Here is a 13,940-nt window from a genome sequence, read left to right on the forward strand (position 1 = left end):
ATACATTAATCGGCCACTACGCACGTGCTCCCAGTACCAATACTACACAATAAATTAGTTCATCACCATACAGATATGCAACAGAACAATAATTAAAGGACATTAAGTAGTGATCTATCACTAACCTGGAGCAGAATTAGATTTCCTTGTAGATTTACGTGATCTCGATTTCTAAACTTGTGAACGGACTTGAAGAAGTGATTATGTGTGAAACATCCCCAGTTAAATTTCCGAAGGTTTTCAAGATCTGTAACAAGGTTGAGAAATTTCAAGTCCACATAATGTTGCGCTGTTGGTGCTAGAACAGTACCAATTGCGTACAGAACGAACCGCCTCAGGAAATCGCCGTCTGGGGCTTTGGAAGCTCGGATCGCCGTTTCAAGGTCAGAAATCAAAATTTGCCCATTGTTTGCATAGGCGGTAAACAATTCTATGTCTGTTTGAATTTCCAGATGTGGCTCTATATCCTCCCCTTCTATCGGAATGCCAAATATACCTTGCACGTCCTCTTTTGTTATAGGAATTGGCGTTTTACCGATGGTAATGGATTGCGTGTCCATATCTATGCTCTTGGCTAGTCTAACCAACATTATGCGCCGTAGAGTCACTTCATGCATCTGGGTTAGACCGCCAAGACTGGTTTCTGATATGATGTACTTTTTGTGGTCTTGTGACAACAGTTTCATGGTTTTTCCGAACCTTGTCTGTGAGCATACTAACTTCATATGACCATGCTTTTCGGCGAATTCCTGTTACATGCCATTAAATATTACTGAGTACACATGAATTATGTGTACGAAACGATTGTACACAAACAGTAAATGACTTACCGCATCGGTAATTTCGGAGATGGGCTTTTCTCCATTATTAAGGTTCGTATCTGAAACTGACATTGCTGCCTCATATGCAATGATAAAATCAGGCTCAATTAATCTGAACAAAATTGGAAAATGTATAACAAAATTAGCAGAGAATTAATTTTAACAAAATTAACTGGGTCATTTAACATATGATCCACTTATGGGTTTAAGCACAGAACCTATTTGGGTGCAAAACCTATGAGGGTTCAACAACTAAAGCATCGGCGGACAACGATTATAAAGAGTTACGATCAACTAATACCTTATCTCGGAGATGGTGCCACCGAGTAGCTGGCGGCGGTTAGTGCGTCGGAAACTATAAGTGCCGGTATAGCGTGGTCGACGGCGCAAAGGAAAAACGGCGCGTTCACGCGAGGAGGAGGCGGCGAGAAGAACACTGACGTCCGAGCCCTCAGATCACGTTGGCGGTGGGCGGCGAGTGCTGGCCGCCGACTCCTGTATTTCGTGGGCGACCGGCGTCTCCGATCTGATCTTGCAGCGGTCGTGGGAGGTGCGGACGGCCCGGGTGGTTAGAATGCGGAGCTGTAATCGCGGGATTTAGGGAGGGGTGGGCCGCGTGAGTTATGTGAGATTTGGATAAATGATATAAAGAAATAAGAAAATCTTGTGAACTCGGTGTGGGGTTTACGGGGTTTAGGGTTTAGGGGTTTAGGGTTATTAGGGTTTAGGGGTTTAGGGGTTTAGGGTTATCAGGGGTTAGGGTTATCAGGGTTTAGGGTTGAGTGTTTACATGCAAGCCCGGAAATGCGCGTGTCAGAGAACGTACTTGCATGTATATGTACTAATGATCCCAAACTTTCTTAATGGCATCCCATGACCACATAGAGAATGAATGCATAATGGTTTCCATGTTGGGCAAAATTTTGAATGTTTTTACGATTTAGTGGGGGGGGTAGGGTTATCAGGGTTTAGGGTTTAAGGGTTTTAGGGTTGACGGAACTATGTTTGTCTTACGATGGACGTAGCACACACACCGGACATTGGTGGAGCGTTGGTCTACAATGGATTCCCTCCGGTAGCATCGATCCGATCCGTTGAATGGCTCGGCCGTCAAACTTCGTGCCACATAGAGCATGCATCCATCCACTGGACCGGATCAATGTTGGGTTGGTTTCATACAGGTGAGGAAAGCAGCTAGTGGTTTCGGGGTGTTGACATGCTAGGCCGGAAATGCGCGTGTCAGAGATCGTACTTGCATGTATAATCCCAAGCTTTTTTCATGGCATCCCATGACCCCATAGAGAATGCATGCATAATGGTTTCCATGTGGGGCAAAAATTTGAATGTTTTTATGGTTTAGTGGGGGGGGTTAGGGTTATCAGGGTTTAGGGTTTAAAGGTTTTAGGGTTGACGGAACTATGTTTGTCTTACGGTGGACGTATCACAGACACCGGACATTAATGGAGCGTTGGTCTACAATGAATTCCCTCCGGTAGCATCGATCCGATCCGTTGAATGGCTCGGCCGACAAACTTCGTGCCACATAGAGCTTGCATCCATCCACTGGACCGGATCAATGTTGGGTTGGTTTCATACAGGTGAGGAAAGCAGCTAGTGCTTTCGGGGTGTTGACATGCTAGGCCGGAAATGCGCGTGTCAGAGATCGTACTTGCATGTATAATCCCAAACTTTTTTCATGGCATCCCATGACCCCATAGAGAATGCATGCATAATGGTTTCCATGTGGGGCAAAAATTTGAATGTTTTTATGGTTTAGTGGGGGGGGTTAGGGTTATCAGGGTTTAGGGTTTAAAGGTTTTAGGGTTGACGGAACTATGTTTGTCTTACGGTGGACGTATCACAGACACCGGACATTGATGGAGCGTTGGTCTACAATGAATTCCCTCCGGTACCATCGATCCGGTCCGTTGACTGGCTCGGCCGACAAACTTCGTGCCACATAGAGCATGCATCCATCCACTGGACCGGATCGATGTTTGGTTGGTTCCATACAGGTGAGGAACCCAGCTAGTGCTTTCGGGGTGTTGACATGCTAGGCCGGAAATGCGCGTGTCAGATATCGTACTTGCGTGTATAATCCGAAAAATCTTTCATGGCATCCCATGACCACATAGAGAATGCTTGCATAATGGTTTCCATGTGGGGCAAAAAATTGAATGTTTTTACGGTTTAGTGGGAGGGGTGGGGGTTTAGGGTTATCAGGGTTTAGGGTTTAAGGGTTTTAGGGTTGACGGAACTATGTTTGTCTTACGGTGGACGTAGCACACACACCGGACATTGATGGACTGAATTTATTGCTACAATCACGGCCCTATGGGTTGACAATTATATCTGGAAATTCTTGGACTGAATTTATTGCTCTTCCTTTTTTAGAGAACAATAAGTTAGAATGGTGGGCGGTGGGTTGGCACGGGCACGGCGATGGCTCGGGCTTGTGTGATATGTGGTTCGACCCGCGGTCAGTGCACATGTTTTCGAAGCCCCGGAAAGATCGCGCTCGTTAAAAAAAACTTGCATCGAAGCGCATTACTTCAAAATAACTAATTAACCCTACAATCACGGATATATACCTTCCCATTCTACCGCATATCTACCCTATCCTAACCACCCCCATCTACCTTGTTTCTCCTCACATAGCCATCGCCGGGATCGCGCCATCGCTTCTCAAGCGACCATGCCGACGTCGGATTAAAAAGGTCTCCTCCACGGCTTCTCTCATCTTCGATTGCAGTGCTCATTATTTTTTCCATTGATTCGACCAACAAGTAATTTCCGAAGAGATTAGAAAATCCAGCTTTTGCCATAGTTGAGTAGTTCTGGTGTGATTCGAGTACAGGATGTCATGCAAGAGCTTTTTGATTGATAGTTTGTACTAGTTGATCGTACGAACTGATTATGAATATTTTTTCACGGTCATATTGTTTCGAATTAGTTGGATGAGGGTGTGGATACAGTTTTCATACTATGGGTATATGTGTTGCTGTAGGGACCATGGTCTCAGAGGCGCATAACATCCGTGCGGAGTACGACAAGTCTTTGCATGAAGCGCGTCGGGAGATCGACTTGAAGGTGCAAAAGGATCGCACTGAGGTAGATAAGAAACTGAAAAAAGAACGTTCATACGTGGACATGATGATAAAGGAGGAGCGTGAGGAGTTTTCCCGTAAGATGGCGAAGATGCGTCTTGAGATTGAAGAAAAGTATAAGAGGGACTGTGAGTACATGGAAAAAAAGTTTGTCTTAGGCTACAAGGAAATGCATCAAACGTTGCAGAAGGACCAGAAGCTTGTGGACAGTATTATACAGACAGAGTGAGTCAAGATGGATGCCTATGTGTTGCAGGCACGTGCGGATATGGACAGTAAGCTGCTACAGGAGCGGTCGGACATGGATTATAAGGCCATGCTGGAGAAGGTCCGCTTGGAAGGACATATGTTAGAAGACAGTGCGATCTCACGGCCACCCCGACAACATGTTTTCAATTATTCTCCCCTTGTAAGTATCTCGCACCGATTCTATATATTAAGGACCTACGTATTCTATGATACAAACATCTTCAATTTGTGGCAACCTTATGTCGGCGATTGTATGTAGGCTAAGCATCATGAGACGGCACAGTCGCCATTCACTCGAGACATTGCGATAGAGTCACCCGTTCAATGCCACATCAGTCCACCCCAACAACATATCGTCAATTCTCCCCTTGTAAGTACCTCGCAACGATGCATACCCAAGATATGGTATGACCTTTCAAAACTTGTGTGTAAACCCACTATCGACGTTTCATACGCAGGATAAGAAACCTGTGATGGCAGAGTCCCCAGTCACACCACATGAAGGATACATTCCACATAACAAGGTGAGAAGGGTTGAGATGGCACAATCCCCAGTCACTCCACATGAAGGATACATTCCACAAAAGCAGGTAACAACACCGCAATGTTGCTATGCACATAAAAAATTATGTTTGCTCCTTTACTCATTGAATGTATTAACTCTGATGTGAGATACTAGGTGCTGGTCATGGAATTTTTTGTTAGTAGGGATGATGAGATGTCACATGTCCCGAGAGCATACTTTGATGGACACCCGGCAGAAGTCAGAATTTTTGAACCCGCCAAAGTGACCTACGATCTCATTATGAGTGAAATGAGAGATATTTTTGGTTGCAAACTGGGAGCAGAACTGTACTACTTCTTACCCGGGTCTGCGTGGAAGCTGCCAGAAGGAATGTTCTTGATTGCAGGACCAGATGATGTACAAAAAATGCTTTCTGATCTGAATGGCTGCAAGACATGTTACCTGTACATTGTGTACAATAGAACTACGGGTTATTTTCCCGAGGATGACACTGATTCCGAGGTTCAAATTTTACATGTTACATGCATCTAGTTTATGGCTACGTCTTTTTTGAGTTCTTCCTAATACAATTCCTATGGTTTTCTACAGGAAGTGAGAATCCAAGAAATGGAGGGTCTTGCTAGAGAGTTGGCAGAGAAAGACCAAGAACAACTTAAGTTGTATGGTTACATTGATGTTAAAGAGAAAAAGATTGAAGCACATGGGTCGTCGCCAACGACGCAACGCAAGAGGTCACTGGATTTTGGCAGTGCAGAAGACAATATGGAGTAGGCTCAATTGTTTTTCAACCAGTTTAAGCTTCAAACCAGGATTATTTAGTTGCAAACAAACATTTTGTTTTCTGTTTCACACTATGTTCGCAATTATGGTACAATTTATTCATGAGACAGTTCTTTGAACAACAATGCATGTGTTTTATGATCAATCATACAGTTGTTTCTGAGTTGTTTTTGAGATGGCATTGTGTCTAAAGAAGTTTCCATCTATAAAACTTGGCACGCAGTCGCATCAGAATCGCGTATCACGCGAGAGGCGTGTGTCGCACGGGAGCGCGTCGCACGCGAGCTTGTTTTCAGGTAGAAATCATAACATATTTCGGATAGATAAAGTTCACGTCCGCCATTCCCATGCATGCATGCCTCAGGCGCAGACAACGAGACGGCCCATCCGAATTAGGCCCATCCGAATTAGGCCCATCCGAAGTAGGCCATCAGAACCCTCCCCGCACTCCACCTATTCCCCTCGCACTGTGGCCTCCCTCCCTCCATCGCCAGATCCCCCACTCGTCCCCCTCTGTCCGCCGCCCCTGCATGCCGTCGGCGACTCCACCCCTGCCGCCCCCGCGCCCCCCGAACGGGATCGGCCGGATCCATCTCCTCAACCACCGCAGGACAGCGCAGGTACCCCAGTTTCTGTTCACGTCTCAATGGTATCCATGCTGATAATGCTAGGTAGATCGACTGAGTGTAGCAATTTTGTGCCACCAATCCACTTTTCTGGAAAATACTTGCTAGAAAACCATCTGAAACTTGTGATGCTTGCTACTATATAATATAGGACTTTTCAAAGTTCTGTTATGATGGCACTATTGGACACATACAATAGAGCTGCGTTTTTAGTTGTTATACTTTCAGTTACCATCACTGCTTGGGAAAGGCCGAATTTGATGCATTCAGGTCTGCAGTTGATTGTGTATCATCATAATGTAGGTGCTGTGTTGTGTGATTCTTGATGCTGACAACTTCAGCTTTTTCAGTTATAGTGAAAGGCTTCTGTATCAAAAACTACTAAATGATCACACAAACTTCTAGACAACATTCTGTATGATCTGACCAAAACTTGAACTAAATGATCACCAAAAGTTGAAGGATTTTGCATCACATCACAACCATAAGTGTTCTGCACCAGCATCATAACAATCACATAACTACATAACAAAAGCAAACTTGTTCATCATTACAAAAGCAAACTTGTTCAACATAACAAAAGCTAACTTGTTCAGCATTACAAAAGCAAACTTGTTCAACCACATAAGTGCAAACTGAGACACATAATACCACAAACAACTCAATATCCCCAGTAGTAGGGGTCATCCCAATGATCCTCCGCCTATTGACAGTACTCCAAACCTTCTTTGACAATTTCGATTTTCTTCCATGCCTCGTAGGTGACGTACGCATCTTTCGCTGCGTACTCGATGAGGTTGTTTGGCAGTGGGCTATCCCCCCATAGTTTGTGGTCCAATTCCTTGTTGATCTTCTGCTTCATTTCCTTGTACGATGGGTGGATGAGGCTGGCTGCAAACTCAGCCAAAGCCCGCTACTTCTTTCCATTGTTTGGAACTCTCCATTTGCGCTGCATGTCGACATACTTGTCGGGGTTGATCTCCAAACCAGACAATTTCAGCTTCTCCTTGTCACCTCCAATGGAGAAGCCAACAAAGGTGTACAGCTTCTTCTCCTGCAGGAGCGGGCGGAGTTCCTTGGGCCTGCATCAAATTAATCTGGTGCATCAAATTCATCTACTTCAAAAACTTCAGAACTTCAGAACTAGTATTGCATCTACTTCAGAACTACAGAACTATTCCGTCTACTTCCGAAACTACTAATTAGACCGAAACGTCAGAACTTCAGAAACTTCAGAAATGGATGTTTTTACCATTTGGTTGCCGCGGTGATGTGGTATACCAGGACGAGATCCTCCACGCATAACTGTAGAACTGCAGCCTTTTGCGGAGGTTCATCTTCCCTCGTATACTCGACATCAACGCCGATCGAAGGAGAAAGCATGCCGCCGAGCCTCCTCCTGATCTCGCGGATCCTCTTGTCGGCTTCGTCTGGATTGCTGGTGCATACGACATCCAGCTTCTCCTTCTTCAGGTGGATATCAACCATGAGCGGCACGGTGTAGTCCTGCTTCTGCCCGGGGATCGGAATGTTGTCGTCGACCACCAGCGGCTCCTTGCCAGACGCCTCACCTTGGTGACGCTTGGCAGACCGAGGGGAGTTGCTCCATGATGCCTCCGCCATTCTCTTGGCAGACGGAGGGGAGTTGCTCCACGATTCCTCCGTCATTGCCCTCCTGGCCAGCGATGGTGGAGGCAGAGGGGAGTTGCTTGATGGTGGAGGCAGAGGGAGGCAGAGGGAGGAAGATGGAGGGGCAATGGAATGAGGAGGGAGGCAGAGGGAGGCAGATTGAGCGGCAATGGAATAGGAGGGGAGTTCCCTGCATCGTGGGGAGTTGCCAGTGGAGGGGAGTTGTGGGGAGTTGCCAGTTGAGGGGAGACGTGGGGAGTTGCCTTGAAAACTCAAACGTCCTGCCCTTTGGCCCTCGAAAAATCTGGAGGGGAGACGTGGGCCCTTTGGTTTGTCCTGTTTCTGAAACAAAAAAAAATAACAGCCATATTTTGCTCTCACTACAACCATATTAAGAGATCAAAAATGGCACCAAAAAGTCACTGCAGCCATCCTAAATGGCACAAAAACAGCACCAAAACAACATCAGTCAAAACAGCAAAAAATGCATCCATCGATCGTTCTTCATTTCTTCTAACATTCCGGGTTCTGTGCAGTGAGATACACACAACGCTACAAATGCAGGCTGACAACGCCCGCGATTTCATGACCATCAGGACAGACGGCGGCTTCATCCACGCTCCGGTCCTATGAGTCGAGTTGAAAGTAGTGATGCTATGTGTAGTTCTGAAACATTGATTGGCTCATGTTGTAATTAAACTTTAATGAATTGTATGTCTCTTTGGTTTGGACAGTCGTTCAACTTAGATGTAATCGATGCTATTTATTACTAGGACCATGAATTGTGCTATTAATGTCTTGCTTTTCTCTTCCGATCCTTTTGTTGCATACTTATTTATTGCTTATGTATTGTCTGCTGTTTGGCTTGTGCATAGAGATGCCGTCGTATGTCGTGTACAAGGGTAAGGTTCCCGGAGTCTATGACGACTGGGAGGAGTGTCGGAGACAGGTTCACCGTTTCAGCGGTAACAGTTACAAAGGGTACACCACTAGGGCGGAGGCGGAATCTAGATACGCCCGCTATCTAGCGGGAGAGAGGAGGGAGCGTTGGAGAAACCGGATGAAGACCAATTTCATCGCGAATCACCTCAGTTTTGGCACACATGATCTCTTCCACAAACAAAACTAGGTTTCCAAGTTTTTGATTTTTTTTGAATTTTTTTGAATTTATAATGCCCTCTAGACTGACTGCTGAAAACATCGGTCTATGCCTCAAGGGGGCATTGTAAAATAATTTTTTTCAAAATTTTCTTGCATACACATGTTTTGCACATGTGGGTGACCATGTACAAGAAAATTTGGGTGATTTGGAGGTGGTGGAAAAATTCACGTTTTTTCAAAAACTGGCTTAAGTTAGACCAAATAGTCCCTCTGGGAATGCGGGCATTTTTTCGACCACCTCCAAATCACCTCAGTTTTGGCACACATGATCTCTTCCACAAACAAAACTAGGTTTCCAAGTTTTTGAATTTTTTTGAATTTTTTTGAATTTATAATGCCCTCTAGACTGACTGCTGAAAACATCGGTCTATGCCTCAAGGGGACCTGCATGCAAGAGTCGGGGACCTGCATGCAAGAGTCGGGGACCTGCATGTGAATAGTGATTCATCAAGGCCTTGACAGCTACTGGCACAGCGGCTGCCGCCCGATTTGCATGTAGCGAAGATGAACGTGCATGGAGGTTTTTCAAAGATTTCCAAGCACACCCCAGTGGGCCCCGCTTATTTAAAAAATACGTCAGTCATTATTGCTCTGTAAATGAAGAATATGCATGATGATTATGAATATGCATGAAAACCATAGTAAGGGTGAAGAATCATAGTGCCCAATTTGTCGAAATACATCATCATTCTTAAAGTTGGACATCAAATGATACGCACAGAAAATGGAAACGAAAGATGTCGAACTAATACAGTAACATGGCAGTACAACCGCACTTCACTAAATTACTGTCACGATGAAATAGAAAGTAAAGACCACGTCACACAAAGCTGAATGGCACACGACTTTCTCTGGCTCATCGTCGGTTCATGCTGTATGTAGATATCACAGTTCAGCCTCGAGATCCTACACAGAAGAATACAATAAATCACATGGACATCAATTATGAGTAAAACACATGCAAAAAAAATATGAACACATTTCGTACCTCTAGCAATTTAGCGCATTTACGTCGATTGTGACCTGGTTTCTTGCAATAGCCACAGATATTCTGTGATCTTGACTTCTTTGTCTTTGCCTGCAGCCTTTTCTTCGGTGCACCTCGTCCTGGCACATGCACGGGATCCAGAACCTTATCAACTTTCTGCGAGTGCGGCATCAACGGGCCAAACCTAATGCTATTATGCTAAGCATTAGTTGACTCCTTACTGTCAGCTTGTTCAAAACTTGATTGCTTGCCATGATGTTGTGCTTGCAAAAGCATCTTTAGACGGTGATAGTCCTCATCAGAGTGGCATGCCTGGAAACTTGCGGCATGACTACAATTCCGCAACTCGCGGTACCTCTGCAGGCTTACCGAATAGTCATACATCTGGTTTTTTCTGGTAGGTGCATATGCACATTTTGCATTAATAGTCCATCTAGTGGGAACGCAACAACCAGGCAGAATTGTTTGTTTTAAAATCCCCAATATGTAAAAAATGTGGGAACATGGTGTGCCTGCGCATTCCAGCTTACGGCAAGAACAACTCACCCTGTGCAAAAGACCTCCTTGCTCTTCAATGCGCACTCCAAACTTTTTATCCATTCTTTCCTGCTTGGACACAACATAAGTGGAATCTTCTGATCCATCTAGTATCTCTCTAATCTGACATTTGCTGACAGCATCTATGCTCCATAAGACCATCTTAAAGACACTAGGTGTGAAAACTGTTGCGGCGTGTTTCTCAAGCGGCGAAGAATTTTCCTCTGTAAATGGAACGGACTGCAAGGCTTCGACGTCATGGAGAGCTTCGTTAATCCGTCGCGACGCAAGGCAACGCTCATAGTGCTCTAGCATTTCAAACAACGACATCTTACCCTCAAGTTGCGTATGTAGCACAGAGTTCAAGCTCTCACTCCTCTGATTGCTGCTCAATCCTAGGAAACAACGCCCCTCAAGATATGGAGCACACCACAACTTTCTCATCTAATACATCTGATGCAGCCAAGACTCCTCACTGGTTACTTTATTCCGTTGTAAGAATTGTATCCATTTTATCTCATGCTCTTCAATGGAAGAAGTATCATAAATGAAAGATCTGAATTCCTCCTTTACGTCGTCATGATGCAGATGGCGTACAATGTTCTACTGAATGTGCCATATACATAGTCTATGGTTTGAGTCTGGCCAGACCACCCTTATTGCTCTCTGCATTGCAAGGTCCCCATCTGTGATCACAGATATCGGATGCTTCTGTGCCATGCAATCAGAAAAGGTCCGCAACATCCACTCGTATGCCTGGCTTGTTTCATGAGAAATTATACCACAGCCAAATATAACAGTGCTGCGGTGGTGATTCAACCCGACAAAAGGCACGAATGGCAGATTGTATTTGTTGGTTCTGTATGTGCTATCGAAAACAATGACGTCTCCGAAAGCCTCGTAGTCAAGTCGCGATTAACTATCAGCCCAGAACAGTCCCTTCAGATGGCCATGCTCGTCTACCAAGTACTTGAAGAAAAAATCCACATCTCGCTCTCGCCTCGCCATCATGTGCATGATCACCGTTTTATCATCACCGGCACTGCTTGTCTCCTGCTTATTAGCATGGCAGAAATTATAAACGTCCCTCTTTATGCATCCAACCTTATCAAATCCACCGTATTGAAAGCACAAAATATCCATAATACGGTATTTGCGGATCCCACATTTTTCCATGTCCGCAATGTCCGCTTTCTGCTCATCGCTAATTCGTCTGTGCGAACGCAGCAGACAAGAAAGATCCCGTGGGGCTAGAGGATGGCTGTGCTCATCGACGAAATCCTTCACAAACCACCGACCGGTTTCCTCCTGTCTCGTAATGACCAATTTAGCATTACACCCAACACGAGTTAAACTTCGTGGCCTCCTTTTTCTATCTTCCATCTTTCTTTTCATGTGCTTATCTTCGCGAAACCCTTGACGACTACACACAATTTTCCTTAAAATTATGTATTTGTTGGATCCATCCCACTCAACGTAACTTTTCCTCACACTAAAACCTTTTTCAAGAGCATATTTGTTGTAGAATTCATAACCTTCAGCCTCACTATCAAACATCTTGCTGACAACATTTACATACTCGAACATACTCTCATCACTTGCATACGCCATGTCTTCCTGCATATGACATGTGAGGGAAACCAATCATCAACATCTTTCTGTTTATCAATGTTGCAGGTGTAAAATAGCTCATAGGCAAAGACAAGTGCATGGAAAAGACTTTGCTGGTTTGACATGTGAGGGAAACCAATCATCAACGTCCAACAAGTAGTATCTCATCTTCCTTTAAACTATATTTCATGCGCTATGCAAACCTAAAGTGATGATGACTTTAATAAACTAAATTAAGTGAACTATGGAACCAGTATCTCATCTTCCTTTACTATATCTCATCTCAAACGTCAACATCTTACTTAAACAAACATGATGCGATTAGCTCAAGAGAAACTATGCCACGATGAAGCTTTCCGTTCGTTGTTCTAGTCCGTACCCGGATCTTGTGGGGTTGAGGTTGTACTGCATGCACGGTGGAGGGGCGCAACGGCCAAGAGAACGAGCAGAACGCCAAGCCGAATTCATACCTTAAGGATGGTACGTGCGAAGAGATGGGATCGCCACCGCGGTCGCCGCCGATTCAGCCGGCGCAGATCCGGCCTTCTTCTTCTTCGGTGACGGCGTGGGGGGCTGGGGTTGGTTGGGTGGAGGACGAGGACGATGAATTTATTCCTCTCGCCGGGCAGGTCGAGGACGGAGAAGGTCAGGAGCGGCGAGCGGCGACGAATAGATCGGAGGAGGATTCTGAACTGGATCGAGTAGACATGGATCTGGTCCTCAGGTGATCGGTTCAAGAAAAGATATTTCCCCCTGGACCATTATGCCCTTATCGCAATTAACATATTAAATTTAATCAATTAAAATTCCCCGCAAGATCTGACGGCTAATAAAAATCAGACGTGATCAGACATGTAAGTATTGCTAAGTACTCCGAGTACTAACCCAATCACCGTAAAACAGCTCTGTAACTAATACATCTATCACTATTGATAATAACTAATACTTAATCATCCATTACAATCCATCTAATAGACCGATTGGGAAAATTGTTTACTCAATACCAAAGAAGGCAAGCCAAAGTATAACAAGAAGTTAGGTACAGGTGTAGTCTCTGAAAAAACGTGGTTAGATATAAAGTGATCATCCCGTGGCTTTCATACAATTCCTTCATATTGAATGACTACATGACCCTTGCATTTGAACAGGGCACCAAAATCAAATCACATTTGATTGCAGGCATATACAGTCAGTTCCTTTGGGAACATCATCATTTTCCCTCTGGCCTATTGAGAAACTCAAATAAAAATTATGTGCATAATTTCAACAATGGGACTTCAACAACAAAGATGAAGGTCTATTTCACAAAAATACCATGTGTCAATTGTCTGATTGTCGTATACTTCTTGATATTGTTTAACTGTGCTAAGAAGAAACAATATGATTTGGCAATATACTTTTTCAATATGCTAAGAAGAAACAGTATAAATGCTAATGCGGCGGCGGTGTAGGTGCGTGCGCAGGCAGCAGGTGCAGCTCACGCGTGTCCCGGACGGGGCGGCACGCGGTCCAGCGGGTGCAAGGCCTAGGCTGTGAGGCCTAGAGAGCTGGACTTGCTCGTGGACAGGTAGAAGGCTGGTTCGTGAGATTTGTTAAAAGGAAAAAAAGGCGTCAGATATCTGTGTGTGTGTATATTTTCCATCGGAAGTAAAGAAAAGGCGTCAGATATCTGTGTGTGGACGGAGAAGCTTTGGGGCTGCATGCGAGCAAGGGTGAACGGGAATTTTTTGATCTTGTCCACACGGGAAGGCTACTAGAGGGATTCTTCAGTTATCTCTACATGTACGGGATGGTAGAAGTGCACGGTACAGAAAATAAAGGCGTGGTCGCAGGTTCATGGAAGATGGCGTGTGCGGCAAGGGCGACGTGTGTAAAAGGCATGTAGAGTCTGGAGCGCGCCGTGAG

This window comes from Triticum urartu, chromosome 5 (genome assembly GCF_003073215.2).
Source record: "Triticum urartu cultivar G1812 chromosome 5, Tu2.1, whole genome shotgun sequence".
Lineage (NCBI taxonomy): Eukaryota > Viridiplantae > Streptophyta > Magnoliopsida > Poales > Poaceae > Triticum > Triticum urartu.